A 13,081-nucleotide genomic window follows, 5' to 3' on the forward strand; every position below is an offset into this window, starting at 1 on the left:
CACGCCTTTAATCCCAGCACTTGGGAGGCAGAGGCAAGTGGACTTCTGAGTTCGAGGCCAGCATGGTCTACAGAGTGAGTTCCAGGACAGCCAGGAGAGAGAAACCCTGTCTCGAAAAACCAAAAAATGAAAGAAAGAAAGAAAGAAAGAAAGAAAGAAAGAAAGAAAGAAAGAAAGGAAGGAAGGACGGAAGGAAGGAAGGAAGGAAGGAAGAAAAAATGAGATTGGATTGCCCAGCTGTGGTGGTGCACGCCTTTAATCCCAGCACTCCAGAGGCAGAGGCAGGTGGATCTCTGTGAGTCTGAGGCCAGCCTGGTCTACAGAGTGAGTTCCAGGACAGCCAGATCTACCCAGAGAAACCCTGTCTCGAAAAAAATGAAAAGAAAGGAAGGAAGAAATAAAGAAAAAAGAAAAGTGTTGTGGTCCCAGGGCACACAAATAATGATGAAAGGACCACTGAAGTCAGAAATAAACCAAAAGCAACTTTATTCACCACCAGAAAATGCTTCTAGCCCGTTAACATCGTGGTCAGGCTCAGAGCAGACAACAACCTTGGAAGGGCTCAAACAGTGTCCTCTTGAAGCATAAGCACACAAAAAGATGTCACCCCCTACCCCCCAACCTCCCCTCACCCAGTGTCCCACACTGGTTATGCTCCCCCTTCCAGTGAGCTTGTACTCCTGGGTAGGTGGAGGTTGTGATGTAGATGGCATATCCAGAGTCACAAAATATCAGATGGGGAGTAATGGAGTAAGTTAGTGCTGGCTTATAGTTTCAAAGGCTCAGTCCATTTTCTTTATGGCAGCATCCAGGCAGACATGGTGTTCTAGAAAGATCTGAATATTCTACATCTTGATCCAATGGCAGCCAGAAGGATCACACAGGCCAAACTTGAAGCACATATATGACATCTCAAAGCCCTGCATTCAAAGTGGCATGCTTCCTTCCGCAACAAGGCTATGCCTCCAACAAGGCCACACCTCCTAATGGTGCCACTTCCCATAGATCAAGCATATTCAAACCAGCACATCCCACTCCCTGGCCCCCATAGGCTTGTTCAAACACTTGACTCTATGGCAGCCATAAGTAGCCATAGCATAATGCAAATTACATTTAGTCCAACTTGAAAATCTCAGAGTGTGTAAGTGTCAAGAATGGTAAAAAGTTCAAAGTCTCTTCGGTAATTCATCCAATCACATAACTGTAATCACCTATCAAATCAAAATCAAAAGGCAGATTGCATACCTCCAATATCACAGGATTACCACTCCAAAAGGTCATAGAGAGGAAATACTGAACCAAAGCAAGAACAAAAAGCACCTGAGCAAACACCAGACTCTAGATCTCCCTGTCTAATATAGAAGCACTCTTCATATCTCCAACTCTTTTCATCATTGTTGACTGCAACAAACTTTCTCTTGGGCTGGTTCTACTCCCTGTTAGCAGACTTCTTCAACATGGCTCTGACATCTCCAATATATTGGGGTCTCCAATATATGGGGTCTCCAAGGCAACTTCAACATTACAGCTTCTTATTCCCATGTCTGGAATCCACATAACTTCTGGGCTCCTCCAAAGGGCTTGGCTCACTTCTCCAGCTCTGCTCTCTGTAACACTCAAGGCTCTGGTTGACTCCAGTCCACTGCTGCTGCTCTTCTCGGTGATCATCCCATAGTACTGGCATCTCCAACATGCTGGGGGCTTCTGCTTCATCAAGAGCCTCCCATAGGCTCTCTTCACTGTACCAAGACTCATCTGCTCTCCATAATCCCTTTATGCTTTCAGTATGCTTTCATGTGATCAGTACCAACCTGGGTAATGTTTATATATTAGCAAGTCCAACTACAGCACAAGGTACTGTTAGAGCTCTTTAAAAAATGGGGGGAAGGACCCCACACTCAAGGCTCGGGAACGGCGACCCCAAACACCACCAAGACACGTACTTGATGCAATCAGCAAGAGGCCTTTTATTCCAGCTAGCTGGGGCAAGACTCATATCCCTTGCAGGGGTAGAGGAGTCTGGCACCAAGAAAAAATTTAAACAGGTTTTTATACCCACACAGTTGCTAGGGGAAAAGGGGAAACTAAGGCAGGGGAAAGTACGGGGTGGTCTCTGATTGGTGCTGGCTTGTGCTAGGGTTCAGAAGCAGGTTAGCCACCTGGAAATTGTTTGCTACCTCATTTTTCTTTTTTCCTGCCAGGCCGCTCCGGTCTCTAAGCTCTGGGAGCTGGTCTCCCATTCTTCTATGTCCTGGGAGCTGGTCTCCCATTCTTCTATGTCCTGGGAGCTGGTTTCTCATTGAGTTCAACTAGCGGCTAAGTTCCCACAGTACAGTTTGAAAATTTTAACCTCTCAGTACAACCTTGATAATGTCTGGAACACAGCTTTTTGGTGCTCTCAGAAAACAATTCCCACCCAATTTCACCTCAGTGACGCTAGTCTCTTCTAAATCACCACAAATTTCTTAGCTCCAGCTAGCCCAACATCAACTGTCCCAGTAACTCTTTCTATTCTTGACTCCAAAGCTACAGTCACATGGCCGAAGCTGCCGAGTTCTGCTGCTTGCTGGGGCTGGAACATGGTTCCCTTACTCTCTGTTTTCCAACACCTTCACTGCCTAAGCTTTGCTGTCCTGGAGCTTGTTCTGTAGACTGACCTTGAACATAGAGATCCGCAGGTCTCTGCCTCCTGAGTTCAGGGATTAAAGGTATATACCACCATGCCTGGACCTTCGTTTTTCTCTACTTGGAATTTGCTCTGTACCAGGCTGGCCTTGAACTCAGAGATCTGCTTGCCTCTATCTCCTGGGATTAAGGGTGTGTACTACCATGCCTGGACCTAAGCTTTTCATGGCCACTATTCCTCAAGATCCAGACCAAAAGCCTGTGTCTTCCATATCTGATTGAAGTTCATTCCATGTAGCTGCCTGCAACTACATATGAATGGGTTTTCTAGAAGAGAAGTAGGAGCCTAAAGAATAAAGGGAACCAGAAGGCTAGAGGGAATAAAAAATGGGACCAAGGCATGGTGTGCTTTCAGTCCATCATGTGTATTCAACTGTGTAACAAGCCGGCTGGCAAAACCCCCACCCTCAGTCCGCCAACATCCCATGTCCCAATCAGCATCTTCATCTTCGGTCTCTGGAGGCTGGAGTTCTGGCATAGCAGGAACTTGGAGAGAGGCGTGGCTGTTTGTGGCAAGCCAACGTCCGAGACAGCCCACACTTGGCTGGGGGAGGGTCACAATTCCAGACTAAAAGTCCAAATGAAAACAACAACCAAGGGTTGGTGAGATGGCTCATCGAGTAAGAGCACCAACTGCCCTTCCAAAGGTCCTGAGTTCAAATCCCAGAGGCCACGTGGTTGTTCACAAATACCCATAATGAGATCTGATGCCCTCTTCTGGTGTGTCTGAAGACAGCTACAGTGTGTTTATTTATAATAATTTAAAAAGAAAAAGAAAAAGAAAAAAATAACCAAGTAATAATAATGCCCAACAGGAAATAACTATTCCTTGCTAAATGAAAAATGTATAAACAGTAAGATTAGATTGTGGGGTCTTGTCCCCAAATCACTGCTCTCTTAATCTCTTTGTATCCTGGAACACAGGATCTAGCAGCATTGTACTTCCTGGTGTCCCTTCATTACTTGGGCCTATATTTTGTTTTTTCCTTTCTAAGGTTGCTACACTTGACCAAACACACTTCAGGAGAGTAAACCAGAGGACAGTCTATGTTGGACTTTTCTGAGACTTCCATTATCAATGCAATTAATCAAAATCTCTTTACCTTAGCCTCAGGTAAACTTTTCAGACCATGGAAAGAAAAAATCAGCCACATTCTTCAACAAAATAAAACAAGAACAGTCTCTGGGCCACATAATAAAATTCTTCTCCTCTGAAACCACTTGAGCTAGTGCCCCACGGTTGAAAACACCTTCCAAAACACTGTCATCCATGCTTCTATTAGTATGGCCCATTAAGCCCCATATAACCATTGCACAGCCTTAGGAAGTCCCCAAATCCACATTCCTCCAAACAAAAGCATGTTCAAGCACATCACAGCAATATCCCAGGCTCTAGTACCAACAACTGTCTTAGTAAGGGTTTCCATCGTTGTGAAGACACAATGACCGAAATAACTTTTAATTAGTGCTGGCTTATAGTATCAGAGGTTGAGCCCATTCTGTTCATTGTAGGAAGCATGGCATTATCCAGGGCCAGGCGGATATGGTGCTCTAGAATGGTCTGAGCATTCTACAGCTTGATCCAGAGGCAGCCAGGAGAAGAGTCTGGGTCACACTAGCTAGACTTAAGCATATATGCATAATATACATATACATATACATGTACTCGAAGCCCTGTCTCCACAGTGACGAACTTCTCCTCACAAGGATATGCATCCTCCAATAAAGACATACCTCCTAATAGTGCCATTGCCCATGGGTGAACCGTATTCAAACTAGCACAGATGGGAATCAGAGGGCCAGAGTATAGGGAGCTGTAGGGTGATGGGCTATTGGGCTCTATTTGGCCCTGGTTTGGACCTTGAGGACAAACCTGAGCCTGGCTCGAGTTTTGTAAACTGTCTCAGTCATTTCTATACTGGAGTGACTCAACACAACCTGCTTAAGCCTGCCTTTGCCTAGCTCCTGCTGACGTAGAGTAACTTTGTTGGCTCCGTCACCCCATATTCCTCGTCAATTTTCCACTCCCCCTACGTCATCCACCTCAGCAGGAAACTCCGCCTCCTCTCTCAGCCCTTTATAAAGAAAGGATTGATTCATAAAAACGAGTTCCTGCTTTGACAGACTCCGGGCTCGGGGTAGTTATTCTCCAGAGGCAGGAGATCCTAGCCGCGACACTCACCGTCCGCTCAGCTCCAAGAGGCTCGGCTGGACCAGGTTCTCTCCTTCTCTCCTGGTTCTGTCTGCAGAGAGCCTGCCCGGCAATGGGCCTCTCTACATACCCAGCACTATCCTCCGGGATCTTCGGGGCTCTGGTCTAGCCAGAGTGGCCAAAGTGTTGCAGCTCTCCAAGGAGGAGCCAGAGCAAAGCAGGCTGCCGGACCTCTACTGCAGCTGCCACTGCCCCTGAGACAGTGGCAGGTGGCTAGGAGCCAAGGTTGCTGCCTGGGAGTCAGTGGCAGGATACAGCTGGCAGATAGGAGTCAAGGTCACGGCCATCAAGCAGGAAGTGGCTGTGGTAGGCTCAAGAGCAGCTTCCAGATTTGAGAGAGACTATTCTTCCCTTGAGCATGACAGCTCTATAAAACAGGCAATCTCAGACAGTCTTTGGTGAAATAACTCATGCACTTTATTCCTTTTGAATAGGAGCTTATATTCATTTGAGATTGGATGGGGTCTAAAGGCAGATGCTTTCTATCAGCTTGGTCTGAGATGTTCAGGATGCCTAGAGAAGGGCTTCAGGTGTTGTCCTGATTATCACAGCCCCCTCCATGGGGTGTTGTGGTCACAGGTTCCAGGACAGGAATCTGGTCGGGAATAAACTGAAACACTTGACATTCTCAATTATGAGAATTGCTGGGGGTTCCTAAATCCACCTGACCTTACCAGGTTTTCTGTCCGGTGGCACAGTGTACAGCCCCACAGTGGATGGGTCAGCTGGCCACCATCACTAAGGCCCCAGACTGGTCTCCCACTGAGTGGTGAGTCATGTTCATCCCCTGGGAGCTGGGGAAGGTGGTGTCTGTGGTGGTTTCAGCTTGCAAAGGTGAAGGACGGAAACTGAACAGCTGAGCTGTGTCCTCAGCGGCCCTGAGCCTGAAGCCGCTGCATCTGCAGGATCTGGTTGAGAATGCACTGTGTACATCCTCATCCATCTGTCCCTGGGGAGGTGGGAGACAACAGAGGCAGAGTCACACCCTGATGCTCCATCTGGGTGCTCACTGGCCCTTGCAAATCTCTCTATTCAAACCCAAGGGAGTCAATGCCTCCAAAAAATAGGTCAGTGCACAAGGATAACCCCAGAAGCCATGAGGATCAGAAGGAGAAACTGAGGCCCAGGTGGTGCAGAGAGATGAAAAAGCCAGGTGGGCACCCGGAGATGGAGTCAGGAGGAAGGGAACTCACCTGAATGGCATATACAAGAGAAGGGTGCAATATAAAGTTACCACAGCACCATGCTTCCAGTCCTTCTCCCGTGGACACATGGGAGAGGGAGGGGCCAGAGGTACAACCTCATCCGAAGTGGAAATGTACGGGTTCTTTGGAAAGTCACTTGTGTTGGATGGTGGGGTTTTTTTTTTCTTTTGTTTGTTTTTTTTGGTTTTTTTTTTTTTTTTTTTTTTTTTTTTTTTTTTTTTTTTGGTGGTGGTGGTGGTTTTTTTCTTTTTCTTTCTTTTTTTGGGGGGGTGGCGGGTTTGAGACAGAGTTTCTCTGTATAGCTCTGGCTGTCCTGGAACTCACTGTGTAGACCAGGCTGGCCTTGAACTCAGAAATCCACCTACCTCTGCCTCCCAAGTGCTGGGACTAAAGGTGTGCGCCACCACTGCCCTGCTCAGTTGGATAGGGTTTTGCTGGGGCAAACACGTGAAGGAACATTTAGCTGAAGTGGACACAGAGGAAAGACTGATGCAGACTCATGAAGTAACATTTCACTGAAGTGGACACAGGTAAAAGGATGTTCTACTAAACCAACCATGTGAAAGGGTATGTGATGAAGGATTCTTCACTAACAACATAAATGTATCGGTCCAGGCTACACTGTGTAGTTGAGCTATATTTGTCAGGACTCCATAAAGAGAAATGCACCAAAACACTTCTGGTGGTGTGCTGCAGTTTCATGCCACTTCCACAGCAATCAGACTTGGGCTGATTGGCAGAGTGATGTCAGCTGAGGCAGACACATATGCAAAAGCAAGACACATATTGAGGCAAGACCCATGGAGAACCCATGATGTTTGGAGGGTTTAAGTAGGACTCAACTGAAAGTGACAGAGGCTGAAGCTTGACTTGTTTATAGAGCTAGCTGTGCAGCACTTATGGGTCTCATGACTTGCTGATCTTCACTTGCATGAGAGAGATATAGCTGAGAACTTCTCCTGGTCCCTCCTGCTGACTTTGCCGATTCTGCTGAAGCCTGGCTGACTCTGCTAAGTCGTGCCACCACTACTGATTCATGTTTGCTCTCCTGACTCTACTGAACTAGACCACTGGTGTACCTGTGAAGTGTTTGCAAATGGATTGAGCTCCTGCTGCTAACCTATGAACTGAAAAACACAGATGGGAATTGCTCCAAAGAACCTTCCTAAACAGGTCCACTTTCCCCCACATCCTTTCTTTTCCATTTTCTCTGATGAGTGGTAGACTAGCAGGGATGTTTAAGAACCATCATTAAAAGTAGATGGACTAGCCGGGCGGTGGTGGCGCACGCCTTTAGTCCCAGCACTTGGGAGGCAGAGAAAGGCAGATCTCTGAGTTCGAGGCCAGCCTGGTCTACAGAGTGAGTTCCAGGACAGCCAGGGCTACACAGAGAAACCCTGTCTCAAAAAAAAAACCAAAACAAAACAACAACAACAAAAAAAGTAGATGGACTTTGAAAAAATTAAAGTTACAGTCATCCTTGTCTACATTGTGAATTTGAGGTCAGCCTGGGCTACATGAGACCCTGGCGACCCTGGCACAAAAGAAAGGTGGAAGAAGAAGGGAACAAGAAAGGGAGGAAAGGGGAGAAGGGGATTTGGAAAAGAAAGGGAAGCCCCTCTACAGTGAGACACTTTACAAAACCCCATGTCCAGTGGCTGCTGATGGCTAACTCAGGAAAGTGTCTGTTTTGTTTTGTTGAGACAGGGCCTCACTGTGCAGCTGTAAGTCACTAGTTAGCAATAACATTTTCAGCTCAAATGGGACTCAGAGCATAGAAAGCTGGCCCCGCATGCACCAGGCCTTTGTGTAAACAGGTCCTACTGCTAGAGCTCTCATCCTTCTAATCAGAAGGTAGAGGCAGAGGGTCATGCATTCAAGATCAACCTGGACCACACAAGTCTCTGCTATAAAAACAAAACACACACACACAGAGAATCATAGCCCCGCTTCGGGCACCACAACTACCTCACATGTGCACAGACTTATGAACAGATGCTCTCACCCAGGAGGAGATACACCTTCAGTGTGTTTTTCTGTGACCCACTCCCAGAGTCTCTGATTCTTTGTAGGCTACTTACATAACAATGCTGAGTCTCCTTTATCCTGCGCTTTTCTTAAATGTGTGGTTTGCTACAAGGAGTCCAGGTGGGGAAAGACTTCCAGTCTTTCTCTTCCAACTGGATTTTCTTCTCTATTCTGAGACCGGGTCTGGTGCAACCCAGGGTGGCCTCAAACTCAGCAAATTCCTAAGCCTCCCCCTGATGTCTCCTGCGTGCTGGATGACAAGAGCAGCCCACCTTACCTGGCTTTGCTGTACTAACAATGGAAACCAGAGATCTCAGCATCCTAGGCAAGCAGTCTACAAACTGAGCTTAAAGTACAGCCCCTGAATTCTTTCATGCATTAGACTTGATGCCTCTCTGCACATCCTCCCTGTTCCTCACACAATGTTATTATAACACACTTGGCCAATTAATGGTTCATAACAAATCTGTCACTGACATTTTGGGATCTGCTTTGGAAATACATAAATTATAACACCTAAAAGTGGTCCTCCCTCAGGCTATGAGTCCTGTAGCTTTTAAGGAAATGGAAACAGCACCTTGGCTCACGCATGCAATGAGTGATGTTCCTGTTCTGGAGAAGTAAAAATAGAACAGATTAATGCATCAGCTTGCTTATTTCCTTCTGCAGTAAAACCAAGGAGGTCAGACTACCTGAGAATGGGTAATAAACAAACGATGTGGGCAGGCTTTAACCAGATTCTGTAGTTCCATGTGTAATGGGAGGATATCAGGAAGTGAAGATGAAATTAAAGCAATTGCTATTTCTGGCAATAATCCTCAACATAAGCAGAACAGCATATATGCAGAATGGTTGTTAGTGAGCCATCTTCAGAGTGAGGCTGCTGGTACTACAACAGTGGCCCTCCCGTATAAAACTGGAAGCTCGAGCACTGTGATGTCCTGTGTTTGGACAACTGGCACAGCCAGTTCTTTTTCAAAACATATATCAATATCTTCCCAAGGGGCATCTACTAGTTCATCCCTAATTTCATCATGGGTGGTCTCTAGTATTGAGGGAATATTAATCTGACTTCACCACTCTTGTAGTAAATCTTGTCCCCATAAATTTATGACTATGTCAGCCACATAAGGTCTTAACTTTCCTATCTGACTTTCCAGTCATTTAGGAAATCCACTCTTTTATCTGAGATAACTTTCCAATTCCTAGAAACCTTTTGAAGTGTGTATAAACCTTTTGAAGTGGCCATTCTGAATTCCAAAATTTTTGTGAAATGAGAGTTACATCAGCTCCTATACCTACCAAACCTTCTATTTCAATACCATTTACCTGTTATTTTAATTCTTGCCTCTGATCATTAACAACTGCTTGCCAGAACACACATTTTCCAGTACTTCCAAACTCTTCTGTTTTTTCTATGGGAGTGTCTTTGAGTTTGATGTAGGAAAACAGTAGCAGCTGAGCAATTCTATTGCCTGCATTCAATTACATCTTTTTTTTTTTTTTTACATAGGCTATAACTTGAATTTCTCCTTTGAAATCTTCATCTATAATTCCTGGATGCACAGTGAATCTTTGGAAAGTCAATCCAGTCCTTTCCAAAATCACCCCTACAATCAAGGCACAAAAAGGACCATAAACCCCAGTAGTAGATATTTTATAACATTGAGGTTTTAGAAGTAGAGTCATGTGTTTATCCATGGCCAGGTCTAGAGATGCACTGCCTGCAGTAGCATACATCACATTTCCAATGCTTAATTAAGATTTTCCTGCTAGTTCCTGGCTGACAAGAGTCAAATACCTCATACTTTTTGCTGAGGGGCCACAAGTTAACCCCCCAAAGCAATCTCCTGACTGTGAAATATTGCCTTGTCAAACTGCTGGACCAACACTTCAATGGCCCAAGGTCAACCTTTGCCACTTGGCCTGCACAGCCCAGAAGCCATTACCCTGAGAGTTGCCTTAGTCACTTTTCCTGCACGAAACACCTTATTTCTTGCAATTAATGCACCAGACATATTGAGATCTGAGATCTTTAGTACCTTGGTTACACTTTCTTTTCAAATGACAATATTTCCCACAATCCAATCACCAGGCCTTTAGATACTGAAGACCTCCAGCTATTCCTTGACCTACAATATTCACCTGGTACATTATCAGTTGTATCCTTTACATGGGTGCTGCCCCTGCCTTTAATGGTCTATAAGTGTTTTTAATATTCAGTATTTGTATTTCCACATACCAAGGTTTCTATAAACACTTGTCTTACTTCAGAGACTCATAGGCATTGTTCACAGCTGACATTCTTTGTAAAAAAAAAAAAGTGAAGGTTTTACCAGAGCTTATATAATCTTTGTAAACAAGGTGAACCTTTTTTTTTAATATTTATTTATTTATTTTATGTGTATGAATACACTGTAGCTGTACAGATAGCCATGAGCCATCATGTGGCTTCTGGGAATTGAACTCTGGACCGCCCCTGCTCCCTCTAGGCCCCGCTTGCTCCAGTGTCGCTTGTTCCAGCTTAATTCACTGTAGCTGTCTTCAGATGCACCAGAAGAGGGTGTCAGATCTCATTACGGGTGGTTGTGAGCCACCATGTGGTTGCTGGGATCTGAACTCAGGACCTTCAGAAGAGCAGTCAGTGCTCTTACCCGCTGAGCCATCTCGCCAACCCTCTGCAACTTTTTTTTTTCCAGACAGGGTTTCTCTGTGTAGCCCTGCCTGTTCTGGAACTCACTCTGTAGACCAGGCTGGCCTTGAACTCAGAAATCCGCCTGCCTCTGCCTCCCAAGAGCTAGGATTATAGGTATACGCCACCACTGCCTGGCCCTCTGCCACTTTTTGTTAATCGGGTCCCTCATATCTACCTACAATTTTTGCAACTGCTCTGTCATGCTTCCAACCAGAATAAAGGTAGGAAAAAAGAAAAGAAACAGAAATTTTCCTTTGGGAGCAGACCATGTAATTTCCCAGTGACAGCAGCCAAAATGTTTTGCTGATATCTTGAAACAAAGATCCATTCCTTCGTCCACTACTGTCTCCTCTACAGCATTTGAAATCAAATTTCCCATCCTGCCTTGCCCCACTTATAAGCACCAGTTATTGCCAGTGTTTGCTACTTTGGGGATTATTTCTTCCACCCCATTTTTCTTCCCTTACACCCCCCTAACACAACAGGAGAGAAAAAAGGGGTAAAGGGGAAAGGAAGCAATTTTATCATTAGACTACTTCCTGCTGATTAGGGGTGTCAAGTTCCTTAAGGCAAGATTGATCTTTGCAGCTGGGCAGTGGTGGCGCACGCCTTTAATCCCAGCACTTGGGAAGCAGAGGCAGGAGGATTTCTGAGTTCGAGGCCAGCCTGGTCTAGAGTGAGTTCCAGGACAGTCAGGGCTACACAGAGAAACCCTGTCTCAAAAAAACCAAAAAAAAAAAAAGATTGATCTTTGCCATCAGGATATGTAATTTCTACCCCTCATTTCTTTCTGCAGGACTACTTACAAACTGTGACAAACTGCAACCAACACCAACAAAACACCAACCAGCCACCAAAACTGCCTCTCAGAGCACTAGCATTTGTATACATTCTGAAAAGTAGCCAAAATTCCAAACACCACACAATTCCAGAAATTATCTGCTGCTGGCAAAAGTCATACCCCTGTTAGAGCATGAGGTAAATCATACACAGCTTCCATGAACAATCTGAAGCAGCCCCATATTCCCACGCCTGGATTTAAAACAAACACATGTCCACTTAACATTTCTGGGGTTTGTTTTTGTTTTTGTTTTTTTGTTTTTTCGAGACAGGGTTTCCCTGTGTGAAGCCTTGGCTGTCCTGGAACTCACTCTGTAGACCAGGCTGGCCTCGAACTCAGAAATCCACCTGCCTTTGCCTCCCAAGTGCTGGGATTAAAGGCGTGCGCCACCACCACCTGGCCAACATTTCTGTTTTTTAAAGAACCCAAAATTACAAACTTCTCACTACATCCAGATTATTTTACGAAAAGAATCCATAGAGGGAGAGATGGTTGTTTGGTTGGGGTTTTGTTGGTGTTGTTATCATTTGGAGGGTTCATTTGACTTCATGACAGAATCTCTCTACAGAGCTATACCATCCTGGACCTCACCATGTAGTCCGAGCTAGCCTCAAATTCAGAAACCCACCTATGTCTCCAAGTGTGGGATTCCAGGGGTGCACCTCTATATCCAGCTGAGATGTTTATACAATGACCTATCCTATAATCAGAGAATGAAAGGATAATGTAGGAACCATCATTCTTTTGATGAACATAGACATTTCTTGCAATATTACAATATATTAATTACAATTGGTAAAGCATTTCTTTTTTTTTTAAGATTTATTTTATTTATTTTATGGGTATGAGTACACTGTAGCTGTACAGATGGCTGTGAGCTATCATGTGTGTGGCTTCTGGGAATGAACTCAGGACCTCTGCTGGCCCAGCTCACTCTGGCCTGCTCACTCCAGTGCCAGCTTGCTCCAGCTTAATTCACTGTAGCTGTCTTCAGACCCAGCAGAAGAGGGCGTCCGATCTCATTACGGGTGGTTGTGAGCCACCATGTGGTTGCTGGGATCCGAACTCAGGACCTTTGGAGAAGCAGTCAGTGCTCTTACCCGCTGAGCCATCTCTCCAGCCCAAAGCATTTCTTTTTAAAGATTTATTTATTTTATGTGTATGAGTACACTGTAGCTGTACAGATGGCCGTGAGCCATCATGTGGCTGCTGGAATTGAACTCAGGATGGCCCCACTGGCTCCAGTGTAATTCACTGTAGCTGTCTTCAGACACACCAGAAGAGGGCTTCAGATCTCATTATGGGTGGTTGTGAGCCACCATGTGGTTGCTGGGATCCCAACTCAGGACCTTCGGAAAAGCAGTCAGTGCTTTTACCCGCTGAGCCATCTCACCAGCCTGGTAAACAATTTCTTA

This window comes from Mastomys coucha, unplaced genomic scaffold (assembly GCF_008632895.1).
Source record: "Mastomys coucha isolate ucsf_1 unplaced genomic scaffold, UCSF_Mcou_1 pScaffold4, whole genome shotgun sequence".
NCBI lineage: Eukaryota > Metazoa > Chordata > Mammalia > Rodentia > Muridae > Mastomys > Mastomys coucha.